Here is a 27,980-nt window from a genome sequence, read left to right as displayed (position 1 = left end):
AAAATCCTCAGTCATCAATATGAACGGAGAGGATTTTCCTTCTTTTTCTGTTAGCTGGTGGCCTGATGGATCTCTGGCATCAGATGTGAACGATGGTTGTCTTTCATTTCTATTTCTCCATCTCTCTCTCGGCTTGCTGCTCAGGGTGTGCTGATAGGAGAGAAAGACATCTCTGAAATTGTCCATGGAAATGAGCAGTTTTGGGGGTCACTCATCTGCAGATGAAATAACTGTATTAGAGCAGTCGTGCTGTCAGATTGACTACTGTGAATCAGATGAACCACTGAACTGAGGTACATGTTTTCACTGCTCATATAACCACATCAGTCATGCTTTGACAGATTCATTCAGGATTTAGGTATTTTAAACAGAGATTATCTTTCTTTCTTTCGATATATTTAACACTGATTATCTTTCTTTCTTTCTTTCTTTCGCATCAATACTTTCGCTTCTTGTACTGAAATTTTTTGCATACTCTTACAAAAAAGAAAATTATTTAAAATGATAAGGAAAACTAAAAATAAGAAATTAAATTTTCAGTCTACTTTTTATTGTTCTTCTCAAAATTATACTTTATGTATTTCTCAGTAAAAAACATAGTTAACTAATATTACATTAAAATTAGCTATTATTACAAAGTAAAAAATGGGCCAACTTAGCAATATTGTAAAAGTACACTAAAAAGTATACTACTAATACTACTACTTAAATAAAATTTACTTAAAAATATACCTAGACATTGCTTATGTATACTTAAAAATATATACTGTAAATATATGTTTCATTTAAATTTAAGTTAACTTTGCTTAGGCGTACATGAAAAGGAACTAAAATCAAACCTAAAAATATACTTAAAATACAACATTTAAATATACTGAAAAATATACTTGAACTTTGCTTAAGTACACCCAAAACTTAAAATAAAAATGTACTTGTTTTTAAATTAACTCGAAGTATTCTTTTTTTTGCAAGGGTATCTGCAGAAACATAAAACTGAAAACTGAAACTCTAAAGCTGTCATTTTTCATTGTGGTCAGACACACTTTTATGAGTTGCCATATTGCCATAAAAGTGAATCAAACGACGTGAGAGGTAATAACACTGAACCAGCAGATTCTGTATGGATGCGTTGGATCTCTCCTTCAACTGCGAACCAAATAAGATGAAACTATTCGTCACAATGCATTCAATCACAATTTATCTATCGCAAAGTGCATCTTATTGTAAATAGTTTGCGATATATGAAAACCAATTTTTTCAGCCCATCATTGCACAGAACCGTGAATTAAAAAATCATTAGTGCACAGCTGCAATTAAAAAAATTAATAGAAAATTAAGTCTTTAAATTCTTTAAAACTAAACCTTAAAGTGAAGTGTGTGTTGAAAACCAAAGGATTCTCAAACACTACGGAAGCCTGGAAGTTCACACAAATAAAGCAATTTCTTTAAAAGTCATAGTATTTTCAAAAGGATATACACATTTTATTCAAATGGATGACTTAAGGTACTTTCTGCATGTTGTGTTGGGACAGAAAAACACTGGAAAAACTCAAAGCACTTAAAAAAGTACACACTTAAAGAAATGAGGTACATTTGCAGTTCAGTACACTTCCTGTACATGTTTGCTACATTATTGTTAGTAACGCACAATGAACTACATTGAACTGTCGTAACACAGATAAAGTTAGTGAGATCAGTTGTATAACTCCATTTGTCTGTAGTCACTGGATCTTCCACGCTCACAGTCCACGGCTGAAACAAACACAAACATTTCTCTTCTTCAAAAGTGGAAGAGCTCTCGCCCTCCGCTGGGTTCGTGGAGAAGGATGAGATGGGAAAGAGGAGAAATAATAACGCGGTAGCCGCAGGTGGAGAGAGCGCGATCCCGCGGGAATCTCGGTGGTGACAAGCCCTGTTGCCGGGAACGGCTGGCTTGCTGGAACTTTACTCTCTAATAGACACAAATGGGCCCACTTCTCCGCGCTTTTATGAGGCATTTTATCTTGCGTTGGGAGGGCCGGGTCCTCCGTGACACACTCTATTGGAATCTTCGGGAACACTTAGGTTGGTAACACTAAGAAAAAACGTTTTTTCACAGTCCCTGGCCGAACCTTCTGACATTGACAGTGTGCAAATTTCCCCCTATGATGCTTTCTAACACAGATGTGCTCGTGTCTGCATTTCTGATCGGACTCCGTGCGAATGAAGATAAATCTGAACAACGATTCAGCCCAACGGGACGGCACAGAGTCTGGATTCAGGACTGGATTTCCACTCCAAAGTCTAAGCCAACCTGGGACTTTCTTTTAGAAAACTCGCAAAACCTTTCTCTTGTTTGCTGATTTGACATGCTCGTAAAACACTGTTTTCTACACTGACGTGCACGTTACCTTTAGGAAGAGCTCTTGGAGTTGTTTTAGTTCAGAGACAGCTTGTTCACACTGGACCATTAGAATTGTTCTGCCCGTGTCGTATTTGCCAAGTAAAGATCTTTTGATTTATTTTAAGAACTGCTGATTAATAGCGAAGACAAAATCTTGTCCCACTATGCAGGTCCAGGACAGATTTTGCTGTTCTTGTCAATTGTGATTTAATGCTGAACTGTGCTCCCCACAGCCGTTTTTTTGCTTCATTTTTAAGATTTGTGTCTCTTTATTTCTAATGGTTGAAATTAAATTGAGATTTTTTTTATAATATTGACGATTGATTTCAGACTTGGCAAATCTGAGCTCATTTTGAGACTCTATTCTGAAACTCTAATGGAGACATTTGTGAGATTTCTGTCATTTTCCCAGGAGAAATATCTGAGATGTTTTTAATCATTCTACATTTAATCTCATTTAGGTGTATAGAAGAAAAAAATCGAGACATTAAAGACATGCCTGTGATTTTTTTTTATAAGCGCAAAGCCACAGCTCCAAGTGGTCATTGACGCGCAAGACTCATTCTTGCAGTCAAAACAGCTGATCTAAAAAAAGATAACAAAAATAGTAAATAAATAAATTAACATTTTTAACCCGTTAACCATTTAGCCGTGAACTCAAACACAAACACATTAATCTAAAATGTACAGTATAGATAAACCAACAATTTCGGCACACACAGAACGGGTGAATGACCCTGGACTCTCCGGTCCACTGGATTCCAGTCTAAATTATGGGAACACCACAAGTACCACATCAAACCCATTTACTGTAAACAGGGAAAGAAAATGTAGCTTTAAAATTTACCATTCTCTGGATTCCGAAATACATTTAAGACACTTCATTTTCTTGTTGGGTTTTTTTTTCAATTTCTTGTTTTGGATTTTCATTAGATGTTTTGTACAGCTGTGGCTAAATTACAGGTCTATGCAGTACAGCTCTCTTGAATGACAGGGATTTGTGTGTGTGTGTGTGTGTGTGTGTGTATGGGGGGGTCGGACAGGCCTGTGGTCTTGCTGTCACCGGCTCTTAGCCATAAGCAAGGCTAGCCGTCAGCCAAACTAACAGAGGTAAACAATCAGACTTTACCATGTGGAACACAGTCTGCGTGTGCGTCTGCGTGCGTGCTCTTATTGGATTTTATGGCCTTGTCGCCTTTACTTCTATAAGGGCAGAGCAATTTTTAACCTGGTCACACTCTCACCATCTATTTTAATTGACCTCTCAACACTCTGATATTACTGACCAGCCCGAGTAACATGGAGAGCCTGGTGAAAGCACTGCTACACTGCACGTAAACTGATGGAAAAATCTTTCATGTCAATCTGAGATATTTCAGATATTAAACTATCCTGCTGCGTCTCTACTGAAATATTATTACTATATATGTATGTTTAGTATAACAAACAAGTACAATATGAGGTAAGTCTTACAGAAAAAAATGTGACGTCGTTATTTTCGTGACAAATAAGCAGGTGTTAACCCTCATTATTACAATTTTAAGTAGCTTATATTGTAACGTACAGTAAATAAATATTGGATTATTTTTATGTAATGCATACAAAAATGCAATGATATATCAATGGTAGTATTTTATGTGCTGAATTTAATTTAGAATAGTCTGACTACAATAATACAAAATATAATTACTGTACAATTTTTTATAGTTTCACATTAATTGATATTTTGGGGGCAAATGTGCTTTATTGTCATGCATGATCATGCAAATTTTGTAAAAATAGATTTAATTATCTTCAAGCAAATATATTTGTTAAAACATTTTTATTGTTAAATGTATTATTTCGGACACAGTTTGGTTACCTGACCTACGCTTAAGTTCTGGATTGTATACTTAGAAAAGTATATAATACATGTAAAAAAATCTTTATGAATATATAAACTAAATATTACCAAAAAAGCTGTAAACTAGTTTTTTTGTATTTAACTGAAAAAATATCACAAATGATAATCAAATAATCAGGTCCAGTTTGTTACTTTAGATCCAAGACATTATCAGCAATAAACAAATGAACATAACAAACTGACTCTATGTTGGTTAAAGGTATAATCAGCAGGATTTAGATGCATTTGTAAAAATGTCTGACTGACAGACTGCAGCGGTCATGAAGGACTGAGGTCAAGAGCTCCATCAGTCTGAGTGGCAAAGCCTTGACAAAGACCCTCAACAGCAGCCGAGACAGAGAGAGAGAGAGAGAGAGAGAGAGAGAGAGTGTGTGTGTCTATCAGTCAGGCAGCCACTGAAGCATCTCTTCAATCAACCTCCATTTACCAGGCCAGACCAAGTTTTCTGCTCTGCCTCCATCCTCGTGGCCTGACAGTACAGCTGCCATTTATCCAGCACCAGCAGACTACACACACACACACACACACACACACACACACACACACACACACACAGTTAAGCACACTGTATAGACACACACACTCCCAGACATACACACAGAAACACAGACAGACAGACACACTGTCTCAGACACACAGATACACATACACCGACACATACAGAAACACCCACCGTCACAGTTACATACACACACCCAGTCAATCAGACGAGCAGACACGCAAACACCCCCCCCCCAGACAGACACACACAGAAACACCCGCACACACACACACACACACATTCACACACAGTTACACAGACAAAAACACCTGCACGCACAGACACAGTTACACACACACGCACAGAATAACATTAATGCACACATAAAAGACACAGAGAAACACACACCCAGACTCACACATATAAACACCCGCAGACGCACGCACACACACACACACACAGATACACATACACACACCACACAGTCACACACAAAGTAATGAAGTCACACACAGTCACTCAGACACAAAGTCACGCATGCACGCACACATACACGCTTACAGAAACACACAAATACATTGGTACTGACACACACACACACACCAACCCAGTCTCAATGCAGTTTGTGGCATACAGGCATGAAATTTGGAATCTATTTTTTCGTGTCACTCTGCACGACTTTCAATACACGGGTCGCGTGGTTACGCGACAGCAGCGAGTGTTTAGTACAAGGAAGGTTTGACTGAAATTTGGTTTTCCTTGATGGCTGTTTAGGTACCTTAAGCGTTTTTCACGTTAAGCGTTTTAGAATGTCCCTGATGAATGGCAACTCTAACCCCGCCCCTAAACCTAACGTCACAGGGGCACAGTCAACTCATTACAAAACATACGAATGAGATTGTATAGGAAACAGGAATTCACACGAATGAGCCACCTTGTAAAATAGGTATGAATTCCCATCAGATTGCTTTGATATATATTTATACATATGAACGATACCGAGTATTAAAGTACGTTAGACTGCAAGTCGTGCTGGATGACACGAAAAAAGGGGGAAATTCGGTTCCCTGAACACGAATTAATAAATTACAATTCGTGACAATGTCATGAATTCCCTTGAGACTGTGTTGCACACCCACAGAAGGCTCGCAAAATCATGCAGACACAGTTATACATGCACACAGACAGCTAAAGTTTTTATAACACAGTATTTCATCACTTTAACTGCCCCAATGCAACAGACACTGATGCACAGCTCCATTGATGAAAATCTCCACACAGCACGCGTGCAGACCGCAGGTCAGAAACCAGGACCCTCACCAATCAATGCATGCCTTTCAACCTCATTTCATTTCACAAACTTTCTTTACAAATACTCAACAAAAAAAAAACTTTCTTTCTCTGAGGGCTAATACCTCACAGTGTTCTCAGGTCTGCTCCTCTGTCACGAAAGTTACGCCAACTTTAAAAACTCTCTTCAAAGGAAGACTGACAAAAGAATAACAAACACGCATAAAGACACCTGAGTTCCACCCCCAGACAATGAATTCACACTTTTCTCCTTCGTTCTCGGGTAAAAAAGAGAAACGCCGACATCAAATATTCATTCTGAGGGCATAAGAAACTGTAAATTATACATCCTTCTTCTGTGTATTTAAAAATACGCCACGATATCATTAGCATTGATATTTGGGTACAAACGACAAGCGCGTCCCACGTTCACGTGGCGTCTGGTCCTGAGATTTCCTTCTTTCGGGTTCCCCCTCTAGCACGCTGTCAATGGCGCGTCTCATTAATGTTTAAAGCCGAGGCTCTTTTAATTGTCAGGCCGCTGACAGGTTGATGGGAATTATGCTGGAAATTAACTTTCCGCTGTCATGCATAATGTAATTTGGGAGGCCGTTGTTGATGCTCAGGAAGATTGAGGCGACCCTGGACGTCAAGCGCTGAAGATATTATTTCAACTTTATTTTAAGTCTTTGCAACTGAGGATCTAGGTCACGAGTGACAGGTAGATCTCAGACGTGTCGCACTCGAAAGCGTCTGCAACTTTCAGATGAGTACAGAGAGAAAACATATGAGGTCGTTTTTATGGAGGTGTAATTAGAAACTAGATTTTGGAGTTTTAAAGGAAAGCCAAAAGAACGGTGCTATGTTTTAAGTAAGTTTTTATGCCATGTAAATAAAAAGCAGCTGTGAAGAGTTTTAGTCAACGTTTCCAGTCGGATGTGTAGAATCAATTCAATTTGAATTCAAATTCATTTTGAGCGCGCTATTCAGAAACACAATGCAGAGAAAGAAAAAGTATTATAGTAATAATAAAAAAGTATTATAAAGTATAATTTAAAGTATACCAAAAGGAATCTATATATGTCATTTGAACGCTATATGTTACGAATCAATAGCAAACAAAATATTTTAAGGGACAGTTCGGCCAAAAATAAAAATTCTTTGATCATTTACTCATCCGTACGTCATTCCAAACCTGTATGACTTTCTTTCTTCTGCAGAACACAAAAGAAGATCTTTTAAAGAACCAAACAACACTGGCCCCCATTGACTTTCATTGTAGGAACAAAAAACCACTGAGACATTTCTCAAAATATCTTCCTTCGTGTTCCACAGAACAAAGAGTCAAACATTTTTTAAATTACATGAGGGTGAACAAATGATGATATCAATTATATTTTTTAGTGAACTGTCCCTTTAAGGAATATTAATACTGTGTACCTCAGTAGGTCGTGGGTTCGGTACCCAGGGAATGCACTTTGGATACAATAAAAGCATCTTCCAAATGAATTATTGGAATAAAAAATTATGAAATAATAACGTTTGGTTCCAAGAACAAACTAGGTCGATTATACTACATACCTGCAAACAAACAAACAAACAAACAAGAAACCAAACAACTGTTGTGTATAAAACAAACAAGTATGTGCTTCCCTCCTAATGAAGCTAAAGGTAACAAAAGCTACTGGGTCAAGGTACAAGGGCGTGGAATACAACCACACAGTTTAAGACTTAAAATCCCACCGAGGGTCTCTATCTCTCCGGCTCTCAGCGAGCGAGCGAGAAGGCCTCTGACACGTTACCCTTCGTCGTGTTCATTTTAGCATCAAAGTCGTACCCCACATGCACGCCTGCGGCTCGCCGTGTCGTCCCTCCCCACGCCGATGCCGTCTGACTCCTCTGCATTCTCCTGTTTATGAATGATTAATAGATGACAGATCTGTTTTAGAGACACATCATGGGCTGAGCTTTCCCCATGTCACATTTGACATCGATGCCACAGGGAGGAGAATCATCCTCTCTCTCGCTCTCTTCTTTTTTGCCGGGTGACAGTTTAAAGATAAATCATTGAAAGAAATGTCGTTTGCTTCTCAAAACTACATCTCTCATGTCTTCAGACCGACCAGACAAAGTCCTGACAGAGGAACATGCCATGTTAGGTGTGACGGAGGTCAGATCAGGAGATTGAAATCATTCATTCAGAAATGAAACTTTACTCACCGTGGTGTTCTTTGCTTTGTTTAAATGTTATTGCTCAGACTTTGCTCTTTCATAGCTCAGGAGATTTGATAGACTGTTTCATTTGAGCGTCAACTTTGTCTCTGACGTTTCTTCTAAAATTGCTTCAGAAGAAAAGGAACAGAAACAAATGAGACATGCATGTAAAATGCTTGTAGATGGTGGATGTCAAATCATCTGGATTTGAGTAAATGTGATGAGAAATGCTTGAGTTCATTTCTTGATCTTCAATAATATTGACTTTTGATTGCAGACTTCTGAGCTCAGTTTGACACATTGTTGAGATCAAATGAAGTTGGGTGATAGACTAGGCTACTTACAGGTTATGAAGAATTGCATGCTGGGATTGCATAACCCCTAATTTTTCATCTTAAAGCGTGTCACAAACTTGACACTAATTAGTAATGCAACGTGAAAAAAATCGAGGACAACGACAATGCAATTAGACACAGTCTCTCTCTCCAACATTCTCAAGGAACGAAAGAAGCGTTTCGATTGAACCATGGCCGCACATGACAGCCTTGATGTGTTCACATACCATAATGACACAGCCTTTAACAGCACAGACGGTTCATTAGAAGACCAGCCTTCTGAACGTCTCCAAAGTTTCGCCGCTGAAGGCTGCGTCATGTCTCCGAGATGTTTTTAATCTCTTTGTTTTTGAAATGAAGTGAATTTGGCAGACCAGGCTATCGGAACATTGCCTCTCTAAGTTCCAGCGAGGCTGTCGGGCCCCCGGGGGCTCGCCGTGGCTCTGACAGATAATTGCTAATTGTTCGAGGCACAACCTGGCACAATAACGACTTCGCTCGCGACCCTTCTGATATTGCCGTCTTTCTAGTCGCCGTTGTTTTTTTTTTCCCTTTCGTGAGATGCTAAAACTCTAATAAGGCCACGGTGGTGGCATCCGCTTCGAATTTGTCCTCTCGAATGTTATTAAAACACAAGATTTTCTGCGCTGATATATTTTTAACCGTGTTAATGCATTTTTGACGTGTCACTCGCTGACAGCACAGCCATAGTGTGCGGTGAGCCACCAGGGAAATTTACATGCATTTGAATTTGCACTGCCAAGTCCTGCCATCTCCCCCTGACAGCATCTTTAGCTGGGTGATAAGTTAATCTGGATCCAGCTCAGACTCTTCTGTGGGAAACTCTGTGTGCTCAAACCTTTAACTGATCCACAAGCAGTGACGCTACATAAAACAGCTTTTTTATAGTGCAAACAAACAGAAAGAGCACAGGAATGAGAAGAATTGTGTCGAGTCGCTGCTCTGATTTTAGACACTGGAGCATCCGGAGGGATTGTGTTGGAATGACGTAGGGGCCTGAAAATGAAAGTAAAGAAGCAAATGGTTTATTTCATGACAAAGAATAATCGTAAGGAAACCAACTGAAATTGGATAAGTCTTCAACATAACCTCAAACACAGTAATTCTTCTAAGACCAAATGATCTTGATGATCTTGACCAAATGATCCTTGACAAATTAGTGTATTTTACTACACTGTAAAAAAACAGTAATTTTACAGACTTTCTCTTTAATTTTTTACAGGTTTTTCACGTAAAATGTAAAAAAAACCGGAATTTGACAGGTTTTTTACAGATTTTATGTATTTTCAGAAATACGGTCAAGAAACGCAAAATTACAGAAAAAGACAGCAAATTTACAAGAAGAACAGGGGGAAATTGTATTTTACAGGAAAAACTGTTATTTTACTGTTTATTTCTCGTGCCCCAGCGGCGGCAAGCTGCCAGAAAATTTCAGTTTTTTTAAACAAGATTTCTTTTTTTACAGTTTATTTTTGAAATACGGTCAAAAATTATAAAATTACAGAACAAGAACAATGGGGAAAACAATTTAATATATATCCTTATATCCTATAATTTTACAGAAAAAAAAACATTTTACGGTATGTTTCTGTTTTCCAGTTTACATAAAATTTGACTGTGTACTTTTACTACTTTGTCTAATAAATCCAATCCATTTTATCCACTTCATTTTGACAGCTGTACATTTTTCAGTGCATTTGAACAATTTGAACAAGAGAAAAAGTTTTTAAATAAAACATCAGTTGTGTTTCATTTAAGAATCACCTTGGTCTCAGATGTTTTCCATAAAATGTGTAGGAAAAATAAAAAAAATCTATTTAGACTGTTGTTAAAATACATAAATGAATAAAAGAGTCAGAAACCTCACAAATGTCTCATTAGAAATGAGTTTCAGAAACGATGTCAACAATGTCTCAAACTGAGCTCAGATTTGTCAAGTCTGCAATTAAAAGTTTATATTATATACCATCTCAATATGAACTCAGAACCCAAAAACGATTTTGTGTAAATTTGATGAGAAAATTCATTTTGAGATCTTCAATATTCACTCAATAATATTGAGATTTCTTACTCTTTTTCTCAGGACACAGATAAGACTTGAGCAAAAGTTAACATTTGCTCACCATTTTATCACATTGATGTCTAAGAGAAATAATTGAAGAGTTTTTTTCCCATCTTACAGGATAAGAAGCAAAAAATATTTTTTTAAATATTTTGAAAACAAGACAATTTTAAATAAAAATAAGGCTATAAAGAAAACAAAAAAAGTATTAAAAAACACTAAAATTGATAATAACCTGAACTCACTCAACTCATGTAAAATTATGCTTCTTGTGAAAAGAAATGCTGGATTCAGTGAATCAGAACAATGTCAACATCTGCATGTCACTCAGAAACGGCGTGTCCGCTGGGCTTTGGGCTTTCAGAGGTTAAATCAGACTGACAGTGACCGTTTTCAACACTGTATACATTTTCATGGACCGAAAAGAAAGAACACTTTCACCTTATATCAGGTGGTAACTCTGCTCAGAGCACATAAGACACATCAACAAAGAGAGAGAAGGGATGAGAGATCATTGGATGCTAGTTGGTGACAAAAAAGTATTTTATACAAAGGTGGGTTTTGGGGGCATGTGGAGGTGCTGAACCGCTTCCAGAGGGAGCCGGTAACCCCAAAAGTGCTCTGGGGTCTAAGGTGAAAATAGCCCCCCCTGGGGTCAGCGTCAAACTTTACACAGCAAATGTAAAACAGACCTCACAGATGAGACGCAACCTGATCATCAACAGCGTCCAGTCAGAGGTGAGAAAGGAAACGTCTCTTTCTCTGGGCACACGGGCGAGTTTTGAGAGGTAAACCCAACACAGACTCACCCTTGTGTTTTTCAGTAGTTGTCAGTCGCGAGGAAGCCGGCGCGATGGCGAGTTCTTCCATAAATGTCGGCGAGATGCAGGATAGACAGCTAGCCTCATGAGAGGTGGCATTTCATCTTTCCTGGAGTTAAAGTACAATTTGGTTTGGCTGACGGTGAGCGCGAGGGGTGGGGGGAGATGAGTCTTGCTGGGACCGTTTAACACTTCACTGGCCTGGTGAGAAAGACGAGCACATGAAAAGAAATCAATTAGAAGTAACAAGCAAGGCCTTAAACGCCATCCTGCACACGCACAGGCCAATGAAGAGGAACAGCAGAGCAAACGCGCGGATGCGGCGGAGGCGAAACAAATACTGCTGCTGCTACTGACCATTTACAGTTTCTCTCCGCTGGACACATGCTCTACTTTCAGCACATTCTTACACATGCTTAGCCACGTCAGGAAACCTATAATATAATTTTTCATTATATTAAATTACTAATTAAACTTTTTGTTTTCTTTGACATTTAAGAGAATCACTTACCTTTTTTGTAAAAATCCATATCAAGGTTTTATGTTTATTTCATATGTGCTTTATACAGTTAGAGAGGGAGGAGAGAGAGAGAGAGATCTTTGTTTTGTATAGACTGATGTGCATAGTTTTTATAATCTCATTTTAATTGATTTATAAGATGAATAGAATGCTAACTTAAAACTTAAAGTTGATTAAAAAAGTTAATGGACATATTTTTGAGATTAATTTGTATTAAAAAACATCAAATGTTCAGCCATGTCAAGAAAAGTGTATTATTATTATCATCATCATTATTATTATTATTAATAATAACAATATAATAATAATAGTAATAATAAATGTGTATAAACTTTTTTCATGAATTTGATATACATTTATATAATGCCAAGATATAGATATATATTCTTATTCATGTTAAATAATGTTTTAATTAATTTTTATATAAATTTATATAATGCTAATCTAAAATCTTGACAATTCTAAAACAAATTCCTTTATCATTTGATTTTAGACGAATGATAGTGATTCTCCAGCTATATTGAATCTAATATTAAAACACACACTTTCCCTACGGGGCCTTTTGCACTGTTGTACCCTATTGTGCACTCTGGGATAACAGATGATGTGAATGAATTTAGAGAATTACAAATGTCCTTTCTTTCCAGGGCTGTAATGCCAGGGGAAAGATTTAACCCAGGACATCGCAGAGACACCGCTATAGAGCACCTTTACATACAGTGCATTTAACCGCAGGACATTATAGGGGCGACGGCATCTCTCTTCTGAGCTCCCACAGTAATCTGTGTTGTTTGACACGGGTCACTTCCCACTTCACACGTATGCACTGCATAATTGTGTATTAATTAAGGTGGACCATAGGGCCAGCCCTCGCAGGGCCAATTGCAGGGACCCCTGTCCCTCTCCGGGGGTCTGACAGATCCCCAGACACTTGTTGAGGATGAGCAAAGGTTTTGAACCAGCTGTCCCGGACAGAGTCTCGTCGGACACGTCAACCCCCACTGCGTATAAAGGACACAGTCTCCTCAGGAACAAGAGACACGGATAATACAGCTATCTAGAGTGACCGCAGGGTGAAGGGAAAACCAACGGGACAGTCAGGAGGCGGAGTTTGACTTGTGATGTCACAGCCAGAAATGAATATGTTTCTCTAAACTTTAACTTATTGATTAAAAAAACTTACCTCAAACTTTACACGTCTCCGGTCTTATTGTACTCATTTTATTAGTGCAGAAAATGGCAATTGTGCAAATGAATCAAATGAATTGTTTTATATGAATATCGCAGATAATTAACCATTGCACAGTATTTACACCATACAGTCATACAGTTATCACATTTCGCTGTTTTTATTTTATTTCAAAGTTAACAAACAGCAAACGTTTTTTGTCTTTAGAACCTTTTCATCAAAAATAAGATCTTGCAAAAAAGGTCTTTGCCTACTGGCTGATGCAAGCAAGGCTACACAGACAATTGAATCACGTTGTTTAAGTAAACTCACGTTCACATGTGGATCCTTTCTGGAACAGACGCCCTCTTTTTACCATCCAATCAGCTCCAAGAAACAAGGATAAAATTAATCCCCTCCCACAAACCTTAAAGGATACAATCGAGCCCTGCCTACAACTTTTGAAATGGAAAATAAACCCTGCCCACGAGTCTTGAAAGCTACAGTTAAGTCCCGCCTACATGTCTTGAACAGAAACACCTAAGCCCCACCCACTTCTTGTAACAATTAATCCCCGCCCCTACATTTTTCTCAATGAATAACCTGTTGTGACTCACATTTAATAAATGAATTTATCATTTACAATGCTTAAAATGTTTCATTTAGAAGTGATGCAAGTGAAAGGAAACACAATTAAAGAGCATGGCCTGACCCAACACATGAAAAACCCTTTTGCTCAAACTTCAAGAATAAAAAACAGGACAGAAGAGAAAAAATGAAGGATGAGTCTAGTTCATTTGATGCAGTGATACGGTCTCAAGTGCATGTGTGCCCTAAGGGCTGAGACCAGGGCGAGAGGAGCTGAACCCCAGAGGCTGATCTCCAATCTCCCCTCTGTACCGTCCACAACAGCTGCTGTACCATTAGCCTCTTCTCCTCTGGAGCTCATTACAGCTGATCAATACAGGCCACTGCTGCCCATCCTCTGGCCAGCAGAAACTCTCTCTTTCTTCTCTGTGCTAGTCCAACACATGGCACCTTCACTATCCGTCTTTATTTGTCTCTCCCTGCTCGCTCTGTCGGACAGGTTCTTCTCCAGTTCTCGCTCAATTCTTTAAACAAGCATTTTCTTTGTCCGCGCTTATTTTTCTTCTGCTCTCTCAATACGGTATTTATTTTTAATCCAAAATCGCTCGTAGTTCATAGATAGATGACAGACAGACAGATAGACAGAGACAGGCAGACAGACAAGCAGGCAAACAGAGAGAGAGAGAGAGACACAGACACAGTGAACGGTAGAGAGACAGACACACATACATGCAAAGAGACAGACAAAGATACAGAGGCAGACGGACAAACAGACAGACAGTACAGAGAGAGAGGGGTAGACACATACACAGAGACAGACAGATACACAGAGACAAATGGGCACACATACAGTACATACAGACACAGAGAGAGAGAGAGAGAGAGAGAGAGAGAGACAGACAGATAAAGAAAGAGAGACAGACACAGACAGAAACACAAAGACAGGCAGACAGACACACGCACAGAGACAGACAGACATATACAGAGAGAAAGACAGATACACAGATAAATAGGAAGATTGACAGAAAGAGAGATGCACAGGGACAGACAGACAGACAGACAGAAACACACTGACAGGCAGAGACAGAGAGAGAGAGAGAGAGAGAGAGAGAGAGAGAGAGAGAGAGAGAGAGACAGATACATGGAGACAGGCAGTCAGACAGACAGAGGCAGACAGATACACAGACAAATAGTAAGATTGACAGAAATACAGATGCCCAGGGACAGACACATATGCAGAGCGAGAGAGAGTGAGACAGATACAGACAGACACACACACAGACAGACAGAAACACACAAAGGCAGACACATACACACACATACAGAAAGAGAGACAGACATACACAGACGGAAACAAAGACAGACAGACAAACAGAGAGGCAGACAGACAAGCAAGACAGATACACAGAGAAATGGGAAGATTGACAGAAAGACAGATACACAGGGACAGACAGACACAAATACATATGCACACATAAATAAAGAGGGAAACACACAGATGCAGAGAGAGAGAGAGAGAGAGAGAGAGAGAGAGAGAGAGAGACGGATACACACACACACACGCACACACAGACAGACACACAGACAGACAGACTTCTCTGGTCAACTCTTCTCTTGGCAGCAAGTGTGATATTCAAAAGTGAAAAAACGAGATGAATGGAAGCTCATTGACTTTGAATACATTCACACATTCTCTCTCTTCCTTACTCATCTCTAGAGAGAAAGAGAGAGGGAGATAAAAATAAAGATATGCATGATGTGGACAGAATGTTAAATGTCCATTTGTCACTCTGGATAATATAATCAAACTGAATGATATTTCCTTCTCTTAAAAGCATAATGAGATGGATTTAATACTTGGAAATTAAGTATACTGGCCCGTAAATAATGGAACAGCAGTGAATAAAAGCTCTTGTCATTTTTAATAACGTGTAAGCAATTTGATCACAAACGCTGATAGATGGTGCCGCCGCGATACCAAATATATATACGGTGATGTGGACCTCTGTTATTATGGGATCCCTACGGACTGCTCTCAGAAATCACAGCCGTGAGACTGTAACATATAACACGGACACAAAAACAGACAATATGATGTGTCGTAAAAGCCAGTTGTTCAGGTCAAAGCATGTAAATTGACTATCATGACCAGGCCAAGACCGAAAGCTCCTCTATGGGCGGAATTCATTTCAACCCATTTTTGGGATCGTTCACACGGCAGGAAAGTCAAACCGCTACAATCCCGTGAGTTAAATTCACAGATTCGGATGCGAGAGAGAAGCGTTACTGACATCAGCGATGAGAGAGCATCCCGTTTTTTTAGAAGATCCTTTTAATCTGGTCAAAACAAAACGCACAGCAAAGCGTCTCTCCATTTATTTGACTTCAAATTGGAGCTTTGAGGGAATCGCAAAAAAAAAGAAAGAAATGGAGAGAGAGAGGATTGAAAAAATGACCTGCTGGCGTACGAGTTTGTTGCTGTAAGGTAAGTCCTGCTTATATTGAAGCAAAGTTCTGAAAATAAGCAAAGAACAGATTTATTGATTTTTGGTAGAGTCTGGGTGTTGAAGAGGGGAAGAATAAAGAACTGCTCTTTGCCCGATATGTCCAAATGACGTCCCGCGGGAGACGCTTAATGGTGGGGGCGGGGAAGGGGGGCAGGTGCCTTGCCTGTCTCTCGGATAGAACTGCCCCGAGGCTAGAGCTAATGGTATTGGCTGAGCCTGCTATAAGAAGCTCACTTCTAATGGCCAACTTTGTGTGTGCCAGAAGACAGACAGATATCGATTGGTCCAAATGCCCTTGAGTTGGCAACATCTGAAATGAAAATCCACCACGCAAGCAGAAAGTTTCTGCAAGTTATGTTTCAGGAATGCAATGTGAAGAGAGGGGTTTGTGGAATGAGGTGGAGGGGGTACAAAAAAAGACAAGGATATATATAATATATGCTGCACCCCTCGTTTTCCTTCTTCCCCCCTTTTTGTCTTTTCTGTTTCGGGAAAAAGGAACATTATCATACGAGTGGAAAGGGATAATTTCCACATCTTAAGCGGCTGGAGAATTTCTCTCGCACTCCCTCTAAACGCTGCCAAAAATCCTGCCGTACGTTACGGAGACCACATCCCATTTAAAGCGTTAAATGTAACATCAATGCAACGTTAAATGGCACTGTCAATACATCAAAAAATCATTTTGAAAAGGCAACACAGCGCATTTAGACTTTTGTCTTCAGTAACACAACTGGTTTGTACATGCAAACTGACTTAAAACTAAAAATGCAAACAGTTTTGCCAATAAACAAGTGTTAAAGGAGTTGTTCACTTCAAAATAAAATGAACTTCATTTTTATTCCTACCTTGGAAAGTCAATGGGGGCTTATTTTAAAGTGAACTACTCATTTAAGGTAACGTTTTTCTTGAGTAAAACACAAATCATAGCTGAACAGACACATGTACATGCAAGGGTAACTTTCTCAAAAGTCCCAACATTGTGGCACAAAATGTCAACAAATTGAGTTACTTGTCTTTTATTATATTAACTTAATTCATTATTTATGAAGCAAAACCTTAACAAACAAACCTCAAAAAACTAAAGTACTAAAAGTTAAAAAACTAAAGTAATAAAGTTAAAAGCAATTCAGCAGTTTGAGTTGATATTTTCTGGGTTAATTTAACCCAACGGTTGGGTGCACCTCTTTCTGACCCAATGCTGGTTGAAAATAACCCAGCTTTTTGAAGATTGCAACAACAAAAACAGCATAAAAACAAGCAAACGTTATTACAATATTCCTACAACTGTAAATGCAATGCATGCTGGGAACTCACAAACTCAGAAACTTTATTTAATTGAAATTGAAAAGATTCTTTAAGAACTCAATTTAAATGCCCAATAATGCTGCATAAAACATTCCTGTTTGTGTATTTCTTCACAAATGTCGTATGCGTGTTTTACCAGTCACACCAAGTCTGTTCCTTTAAATATTTCAATTGCAGTCAAACACCTGCTCTAAAGTAATAGGTAAAAAGACTTTCTGTGTGAGTTTTACATTACATAACTAAATTCACTCACACTGATGTCCTTCACTCATCCCATGGCCAGTAAACACCGGGGTATTTGCCAAAAAAGCAGCGTAGCTTCTGAATGCAGTGTTTTAAATGGAAACCAAGTGGATTTGAGGGCAGGATTTCATTTTCCATAAATTACGCGAACACCACAGGGCCATGCAAAGCTGAACGGCGCTAATCAAGCGCCTGGGTTCGCGCAACAACACAGATTAGGTGGAACAGACTCCAAGTCCCAAACCAATCAGAAAGCATCCAGAGACATGAAAAAATGAAATAAAAACAGCTGAAAAACCTAAACCGTTAGAAAAACACTGTAAAAAAATGAGAATTGAATGCAGACATGTGACAGTATGGGAAAGTATGGGATATATTCACCCAAAGCCACACAAAGACATCCGTCCCTGTGTGAGTTCAGCATCAATCCCTCAGTAGCTGTAAGAAGGATTCGGTGTCCATTATCGAGTGCCAGTGAAAAGCTATTTCATTTGATGCATGCGTGTATGACTTTGAAACTCATAAGAAAGAAAAATTACACCATTTTTTCTCCCCCCCCCTCTCCTTTCGGGAATTACTGGGGTGAAAACTTCCGTTTCACTGTATGGGGATGGCTATAACTCACAAAGTTTCTGTGTAATAATTGTTTTTGTCCTTTTAAGAGGTCAGGAGGTAACAGAAAGGGCACTTCCTATGAAAAAAGATACAAGTAAAAAATGGAAAATTCTTGTAATAGCCATTTGGTATTTGGGTTATTTTTACTGCATGGCAGAAAGACAAGCAAATAATCCCATTCTAGTTGTTTGATTTTACACAAATAGTCGGGGTTACCGCTTTTTGACATTTTACAACAAAAATCCAAAACATATGTTTCTTGAAACATACGTTTCTCTACCACTTTATTAAAAAAACTTTAATTAATTAATTTATTCATGAACTAGTATTAGTATAGTAACATGAACATGTATTAGTAAATGTTAAAATTAACATTTTGATTCATTTAAATAATTAAATAAAATGCAAAAGTGTACATTGTTAGTACTAATCTAGGTAACTAATGTTAACCAATGGAGCCTTATTGTAAAGCGTTATCAGTTTATCAATAACTACAACCCTTTGGTATAAACAATTTGAAAAAAGAAAAGAAAAAACGAAATTTCTATTTGCACTGCCTTTGTTGTAAAAATCATAGAAAATATTGAAAAGAAAAAAGCCAAATTCATAAACATACCTGTGAAGGTTATCTTCCCAGGGTCATACGGTCAAATTCACTTCAAGATCTTATTAAAGCGTTTTGGAATCATATCACCTCTGCTTGACTGGCGCTTGATGAAAGAGCCTCTGAAATTCACCCAAATCAAACAGGAGCCACTCGGGCCTCGTTCAGACTTTAATTGTTTTATTTAGATCTATAGATTTCTAAGCACAGCGCTTCCAGTCTCGAGAGATCTTTTTAATGAAATATTCAGTTCAAAGACTCACGGACCACACAGAGAAGTGTGTGTGCCAACGCTTAAGGCGATGGTAAAGAGGATTGGGTACATCAAAGTGAGCACAAATCTTCGCACTGGAAACCGGATTAGAGCTGGTCAGATTAGCCCTAAACACTGTAAACAAGGTAAATACTGTCACATGCACTCACACAATGAACCATCCGCGCAAATGCCTTCTTTCCAATCAAATAAAGCTCTCCGTTGTGGTGCATGATAAAAGCGTACGTTCAGGGACAATCCTGTTTGCAGCACAGCCAAGAGAACAGAGCAGAAATACAACAAAGCGAAAAAAGATCCAACCTGCATTGTCAGGCTTTAAACAGAGATGGCGACATAGAGACAGATGTTATGGCTTGCTAAAACTGTTTTTGTCTTAACTAAACTACAAAATGTCACGATTTTATGAAGGTTACTAAACTCTATTCTGCACACAGAAGCAGGGAAAAGATGAAAAGCGAGTATTCTCCTGGTGATTCCCAGTAAAATCCTCAAAATGGGAAAACGCTGCAAAACATCACTTAAACGCGGGCATGTTCAGCATTTACTGGACTCTGATTTGGTTTGCTCTAAGATGTAACGCCGAGCGCAGCGTGCCGCCGGGACGGAGATTTTCCGCTCGGTCTCATTTGACAACATTTAGCATTTGAGCAGAATGGTGCGGTGGCCGGTCTCCTGATCAAATATTGGACATCTCTGTTCTCCAGGAGGAAGACCAAGGAAATACGCTCTCGCTTTGCCAGACGCGTGTATTTTCTGAAAGCTAACAGGCTCCCTCTGAAACTACTCTTAGGAGTACTGGAGCTGGCCTCGTCTCAACAGGAGGGGGCCGAGAAGGGAAGGGTCCTCGTCCCAGGCGCCCTGGGAACGCATGCAGAGAGGCTCTGAAACAGCGTTCGGCACTTTACCGACCTTCTGACCACCTTCGCTTTTTCCGCCAACATCTTAATATCTTTTCAAGTGATTTCCTTGTTCTCTGGGGAGGAGAGCAGCTGACTGACCAGCCCTCGGACCACAAACATCTCGGCTCGCGTGCATTTCAAATTTCCGCTCGATCCGAGTCGACTTCACGGAACCAAATTGGGGTGTTTTGCTGAGTGTTAAAAAGTGGAAAACCGTACTCGGGAGACACGGAAAACGGCGTGTGAAAATTGTTAGAAGGAACTTAAAAACGCCTCCTTAAAGTACCATCTTAGCATCTGAGCAGATGTGTGCAGAATACATACATTTGAGAAGTGAGTTATAGAATTGGGGATATTTAGGAGTTAAAAGTCAAAAGAAAGCAAAACTTTCTTTTGCCGTGATAAACACGGGTCTACGTGGGACTGTTAGATTAACAGAGTGGATCTGAGCGGGTACTGCGCTTTAACTTTGGGGGTTTGGTGTCTATTAAAAATAAATGCGGTTTATCAGTCAGATACTGAATGTAGACCTTTGATTCAATTAAAAGACGCTTCAACAGAGGACGAAAACGAATGTCTGAGCACAACGTCTCGGTTAGAGAAGACCTGAAACAATACAACACATAACGGAAAGCAGAGTTTAGTTCTTTACTGTTCTTGAAGCATTCATATAAAATTCAACTGATGTTGGTCACAGGTGTATATCGACTGTTCTCGATGCAACAACCAGACAACTTCCCACAATTCCACAGCAATTATCTAGACAACACCCTAACCACCACAAAACCAAAAAGGATGTCTGGGAAAACACTCGAGTTTTGCACAGAAAACACAACTTCCCTTTACACTTATGCATTTGACAGACACTTTTATCCAAAGCGAGGATACATTGCATTAGGGCTACACAAAACTGAAGAAAATGCATTATGCGATAACTTAATGTGATAAATAATGTGAAATGATAATGCTTTATGTCCGTAAACAATATTAAACTAAATCTAAAAAAAAAAGTTACAACCAAACACATACATATATATACTCGTGCACACAAGGCATTAACATTCACGTTAAGATTGTAATATTTACTAGAACCATTACAACAATTCCGTTCATTGAAATCACAAAAGATATTAGCCTAAATATTATTGTAAAAACTTAAATTCAACAAAAATAGGAAATGTTGTCCCAAGAATAACCTGAAATGCGTTTTCAGTTGAGGCAGTAAAGTTAACTGAAAAGAACTAAAAACTAAACTAAATATTATTTTAAAAACTTAAAATAAACAAAAAAAAATGTAAGAATAAAATGAAATGTATTTAAGTTGAGGCTCTGATATTAACTGGAAAGAAATCAAAAAGGAAGCTAAAACAAAATTAAATGAATCTTATATATAGCAACAAAATAAAAAGATAATAAAATAGCCAAATAAAATAAAACAGCCAAACACGTAACCAAAATGAACATAAAAACAATAAAACAATTCAAAATAATAATAAAACAACTACAAAATTGTTGTAACAAAACAATATAATTCCCTTGCAGTCTCTGCTGCATCCACCTAAAACTTTGACTAACTTTTAAAACATTTAAAACATTCAGTTATTGCAAACCCCGATAACGCTTACATTTTCTCTTACGTAACAGACAGACACACATGCTTAAACAAGAAACAAACACGTGAGGTTTTTAAAGAAATCCAGACTGAAGCTATAGTCCTAATGTCCTCACACTGTTGTGTTTCTTTAATGGATGTATATCTGAGTGTGTTTACTCCCTAGAGAGCCGACACAGAGCACATCCACTTATCAGGGCTATTACTGAGGACACACACACACACACAGAGAGAGAGAGAGAGAGAGAGCGTTTACCTCCTTATCTCAGTCACACTCGTCTTCAATCACCTTCGGTTGCTGAAGGTTTTACTCGGAGCATCAGGGCTTAGCTGCCGGCTTTCATCAGGTCTGGATCATCTCTCTCGCTTCTATCCAGGGTCAAGTGCTCCATGTTTGGGCTTCTGTTGAGTTACGATCCTTGACCTTTTCAAGATCTATGAGTAGCCTGTCCACACACACACAAACACAGAATCTCAACTCTCTCTCGAAGAGCAGAGCTGTTAGGATTACGTCTGTAATTATTTCTAATCTCTGTCACTCCTGTGATGGGATAATCCTACATTAGCGGGCCACCTTTAAGAGCATTTCACAGTGTTTTCACTGGCTGTATCCAGATTAAACCGAGCTGTCTGTCTTCGCCGGGCCGCGCGGCCGGTGTCATTGCGTGCTCGTCCCCGTAACCCTGTATTTGTCAGCTACATCATTGATTATCAATATTTCATTACAGCACACAGATATTACCCTGACCCCGTCTGAACCCCACCGAACGGAGAGAGAGAGACAAAGAGAGAGAGAAACAAATAAGATTTCCGTATTTTTGTTGCAGTGGACTAAAAAGAGAGAAGTGACAACAAAACATTTTGGGTTTAAGAATATTTTGGGATGACATTGGTGACATTTTGTTGACTACCACAGACAATCATTTTGACTCATCCCTCAGCTTGTATGAACAAACTAACGGCTTACAGTAAATCACGTTTACAGAAAGTCACTTACAATGGAAGTCTATGGGGCGAGGAATTATAGCCAGAAATAATAACTTCTTACGTTATATAACATTATATTTAAAAACTTAAATACTGCTCTAGATAAATAATGTCTAGTTATGTGTTACGCCATTTAACTGTTAAAGATACACATATTTATATTTATTTGTGGATTGTTTTGATGATATATTCAAAAAACCTGCCCATATAAATCAGAATGGGCATGACACTTACTGTTTAAACACAGAAAATATCAAATGTTGTTGCGTTAGTCGCATGTTAACACAAGTCTTGTGGTTATACTTTCATGTTTAACCACATGTTTCTGCCACACTGTCTTACCCCATAGACTTCTAATATAAATGCATGACTGTAAATATGATTTTGGGTTGTTTTTACTTACTAAATGGTGGTTACCTCCTTTAAAATTACACATCTGCATAAACAGCACAGGAAGTATAACACCACTTCGTGTTTACTGATCGATTTAGCAGGATATAAACAACACGGCTCAAAAGCACTTCCTGTTTATTTATTTTATTTTATTTACTTTTATATTTATTTTTAAATTCAAATACTGTATATAATTGAGTCTTAAGGGGCGTTTTCATTATAACGATAACTATAACGTTAACTGTAACTATATTGGCGTCTACACCAGTGGACGATAAGGTTATGTTTATTTTAAGTCCGCGCGCTGCAGTGTTCTCGTGCAGTCACTAAAATAAACTTAGATGACCTGCTGATGATGTTTTCATCCTTAACGTCTTTTCTCCAAAATATGACAGCAAAGGCTGGATGCTCTCTCTGAAGGATGAAGGTGCGCTCCGGTCCGGGGTGTAAAGCATATATTTTGCCAGCTTGCTCAGATTTATATATGCGTTACATTGGTATATAATATACAGCCGTAAACAGACCGCTTCCCGACCGCTACAGTCTTTAATTCTTACATCAAACCCACGTTGCAATCATCAATAGCCAAACATTAGAGACTGTTTGTTTTATCGTTCATCAGCTGGAAAAAATCGTTCTGAATGTGATGCCAACGACATCGTTCTCTGTATCTTTATCGTTATAGTTAATGTGAACTCTTTTTTTACTTTATTTTTATAGTTATCTCCCATATTGTGAACTGCCCTTTAAAGATGTTCTTTTAACATCTCAGTTTAGTTCTAAATGTTCTGTTGGTTGTATTTTGTTTGTGGAGTGTTAGAAAAACAAACAGGAAGTGCTTCTGAACCAGTGTTGTTTACGTCTTGCAAAATGTGTAGTTTCCTTCACTGGGTGACCGTCCCCGGACAGAACACATCACCTGTCAGCACCTGAAAACCTTCCAAATAATCAGAAAACGTTCGTGATATTTATTAAAAAAACGTAAATCTGTTTATTTGGCAAAGCTTCACTTTGTGTTCTTCTTACAACTTCACACTGGGGTTTATTTTAATTCAATCAACTTGCTGAATGTAGATTACACTTTAGCTGCCAAGATTATTCTGAATTTTCATTAATACAAAGCGATTAGAGACCTCCCCGCCTGCGAACACCTCTATATGAGGGCATTTTAAACAGGACTCACACGGGCCCCACCTCTCAACGGGCCCCTTTGCCGTCTTCAGCAAGCGATGATTATGCCAGCGTCTAATTAAAGCTTAGAATCAGTGGTACGTCCAACCTTGAAGTCCGAATGACCAAACGCGGACCATCCCACCCCCCTCCGTAGCAACACGCCCCGGCAACCGGTCGACGCCGTTACCCGGCCTCGAGCCCGCTGCTTTGCGGGAGCAGACGGGATCGGGGCTGATCAAAAGCGGGCGAGAGGGTGTTTGGAAAGGCAGAGAGCGGCCCGGTAGGGGGCGGGCATGAGGGATAACAGGCCGGGTGGGAGAGCGCTGACGTCCTGCGGTTCCTGACCGCGGTCGGTCTCTGATGGTCACAGCCAGGGCTGTCGGTAGGGGTGACCGTAACCGCAGGTTCCAGCTCTAGATCTGCAACCGCCATCAAAGAACGAGACGGCCCTGCTGAGAGAGGCCGGAAGAACAGGCATCGCTGCGATTATACTGATGAGACGGGAGGCAAGAAACTCAGAGAGGACACACACACACACACACACATGGGAGAGTGACATGTAGTGTGTGATGTTACAGTGAAGGAAGTGACATGTTCATGAACATATAGTCCAAAACTTTGGAAAATTGATGTCTGCTTTTAATTCAAATATATTATTAAAGATGCATTAAAAAAATCGTATGAATGTTGTATTTTTGAAAAACTGAAGTTCAGCTTAAAAAAAAAATGTAAGAAGGCTTGGCAAAAAAAAATACATGAGAACAACATTTGTCAAAGTCGGGATCTATACATTTTTATACACAAAAGAAAATAAAAGCCATATTTTCTGACACACAAGTTGGCCTTTTTTGTCAAATAAATACCTAAACAAGTTACATTTACTCAACTTGTTTTTTGATCATTAAATGCAAATATTCTATCAAATATGCCCAAATATGACATTACTTTTGTCCACAACTACAAGCACATAAAAGACCTAAACATTAACAAATATGTGAGAAAAATCATTTACTCACCCTCATGTCATGAGCGATGTTTTGAGCCAAAGTCTTCGCACTTTTTTGGGCAAAGCAATCCACCAAGCTGTAATAGAAAACACATTTTACATTTCAAAAATACACTTTTACTTAGAAAAGAATGATGAAATATGAATTTATGTTTCTCAAATAAGACACGCATACATTCATACGTTATTTTCTTTTGTTAAAAGTGAAACTTTTCTCGTATAGTAAGTTTGCATTTCTCAGGTCATGACAGACTACAGCATTGCCCCCCAGAGGTGAGCTCACGGCGGGAGGATGATGAGGATGATCCCGGGTGAAGGCTCCTCCGAGGATCCAGAGACGCTGCTCGGGCCCCTACAGACCGCAGGTACAGGGCTTTTGAGTTCCCCTCAGAAGCTATAATGAGTTTTATCACCTTCTTAAGACGCCCGGTCGGGCTCCAGAGCGGGCGATCAGAGCGACCCCAGACGCCCCACTGAAGAGAGGGGAACGGATCCAGCACGGCCCCCCAGAGCTCTCCACAGAAACCCAGCGGGCCACCACCTGAGAGATGCACAATTTGGACTCTTCAGCATATCAGACGCTTTACGGACTCTCTGCAGTTGTTTTTCAACACTAACACTTCTTTCTGCTCTTGCCGTCTTGCTTCTTTAATCTTTTTATCTATCTCTGATCGCTGCCCTTGTTTTTCTTTCGGTTTGTCCTCATTTATGGAGTGAGGCCTTGGCACTGCACTTCACCCTCACGAAGACCCATTTCTAAATTTGACGTTATATAATTGGCCCTCGAACGCGGTTATATAACACACAACAATGCATGGCCGATGTGAACGCACAGTTAGGTAGCCAATAAGAAGCGCAGTCAGGAACAAATCACATTTACTTTCTTCCAAAAAGCCCCCGACTCGCACACTTAGCACAGCCTTCATCAAACCCGGCCGGCTTCATCCATATTTCACGTTTACTTGTACTTTCAAGCACTTTCTGCAACGCTTTGATCACTAAAGACAAAAGTCATCATCGGTGCAAGCAGTTGTAAGGTAACCCTCAGAGAGAAACTCCAACCTGGAAATTAAAGAGCCGTCCATCTCACACATAACCTAGTTTTATAACGTGGCTGACATTTTGTAGGATTAAAACGATATGCGAGCTCATTAAATAATGCATTGACCATTTTATAGTTATATACAGTGGACCCAAATGTATTTGAACAGTTACATCTGTTATAATGCCATTGTATTACAGTAAAATATAAATAGTAGATGCACAGACATTAGGCTGGGCTTTTTCTTTAGAATAAACACAACTTCTCAAAGCTGGTTTTGCAGTGACTTTTAACAAACTGCAGTTGACACAGGTGATTTTGAATGGATGTGGTCAGTCTGGTCCTCTCAAGTTCACACGGGTGATCTGGAAGAGAAGCAGATGAAGAAGTTCATACATGCTTTACAATACATGTCTGACAACCAGAAACTACTATCTGACCTCATTTTGATCATTTTTTTACGTAAACTTTTGAACAATGTTCCTGAATCACTGCATCAATATCATTCCAATAGTTTCAGATCATCTAAATCTATTTTTTTTCACACAAATCATAAACTGGGCTGCAATGAAAATAAAATAAATATTATAAACAAGCCTATCACAATATTCATATTGCTTAACTGAATGACGTTCTCCTTTCTTTCCTCAGAACGAATGTAAATCATGTAAGCTGGTCATATAATTTTTTTAACAATATATTTGAATACAATTTCACTTCATTTAACACACTTTAAGCATTGCAATATTGCATATCACATTTTTTCACCAATATCATGCAGCCTTACCATCAATACAAACATTAATATGTATTACGTAAATACAAGTCGTAATAGTACATTACTAAAAATGCCTCCAACTTAGTAAATTCACAAATAAACAAAAATGATGCATAATAAAAATACACTTCGGATGATGTAAAGAACACTTGTTCAATGCTGATCCTGAAGAACCTCCTGTTTCAGTTCTTCAACACTTCACAAACATTTAAACAAAATATTTTTAACCGATTTAAAATGTTAAACAAGTATCTTTAAGATTTAACTGTATATGTACATTTTTTTAATGATAATATATAAATACGAACTGAAACCAGGAGGGCTTCGGGACCATTGTTTGTATCTTGTGAAGTGGTCTATACGCTATTTCAGCCCCGAGCGATGCATTTTTACAAGAATGTTCATACCAAATATTGACTTTGTTAACATGAGTTTCAAACGCTGCTATATATCAAAAATACAGAAGTGACAGAACACGGCCAAAGATAAACTGACATAAACCATGTTATGAGAGAAAAACGAGAAAAATTAAGCCGCTGATGGAAGAGAAAGAGAGAGAGAGTGTGGTTTATGGTTTTTGTCTGTGGAGTCCGTGTTTAAGTGAGTACTTGACCTTCTGCCTGTCTGGAGGATCTGGAACATGTTATTGACTCCCATTTTCCCTTGAAACCCAGAGACCCGCTTTCACCCTCTCACTGCCTCTTCCAATATTCACAATCAGCTTTAGTTTAACTCCGGTCTGTTTCTCCTACA

General features: G+C 38.9%; 1 long non-coding RNA gene across 2 annotated transcripts; it reads right to left on the bottom strand.

Moving 5' to 3' along the window:
• Positions 1-60: 60 nt before the first annotated feature.
• Positions 61-25,940, bottom strand: LOC130569672 (uncharacterized). Of its 2 annotated transcripts, none has more exons than XR_008964871.1 (4): positions 25,821-25,940; positions 25,418-25,484; positions 22,105-22,294; positions 61-150 (listed from the first exon to the last, which is right to left on the bottom strand). It is a non-coding gene; the product is annotated as an uncharacterized LOC130569672 (long non-coding RNA). The 2 variants fall into 2 exon arrangements; XR_008964870.1 differs by lacking the exon at positions 61-150 and adding an exon at positions 11,498-11,711.
• Positions 25,941-27,980: the final 2,040 nt, after the last annotated feature.

The sequence above is a fragment of the Triplophysa rosa genome, linkage group LG18, assembly GCF_024868665.1.
Source record: "Triplophysa rosa linkage group LG18, Trosa_1v2, whole genome shotgun sequence".
Classification (NCBI taxonomy): domain Eukaryota; kingdom Metazoa; phylum Chordata; class Actinopteri; order Cypriniformes; family Nemacheilidae; genus Triplophysa; species Triplophysa rosa.
This window is presented reverse-complemented; position numbering and strand designations above follow the sequence as displayed.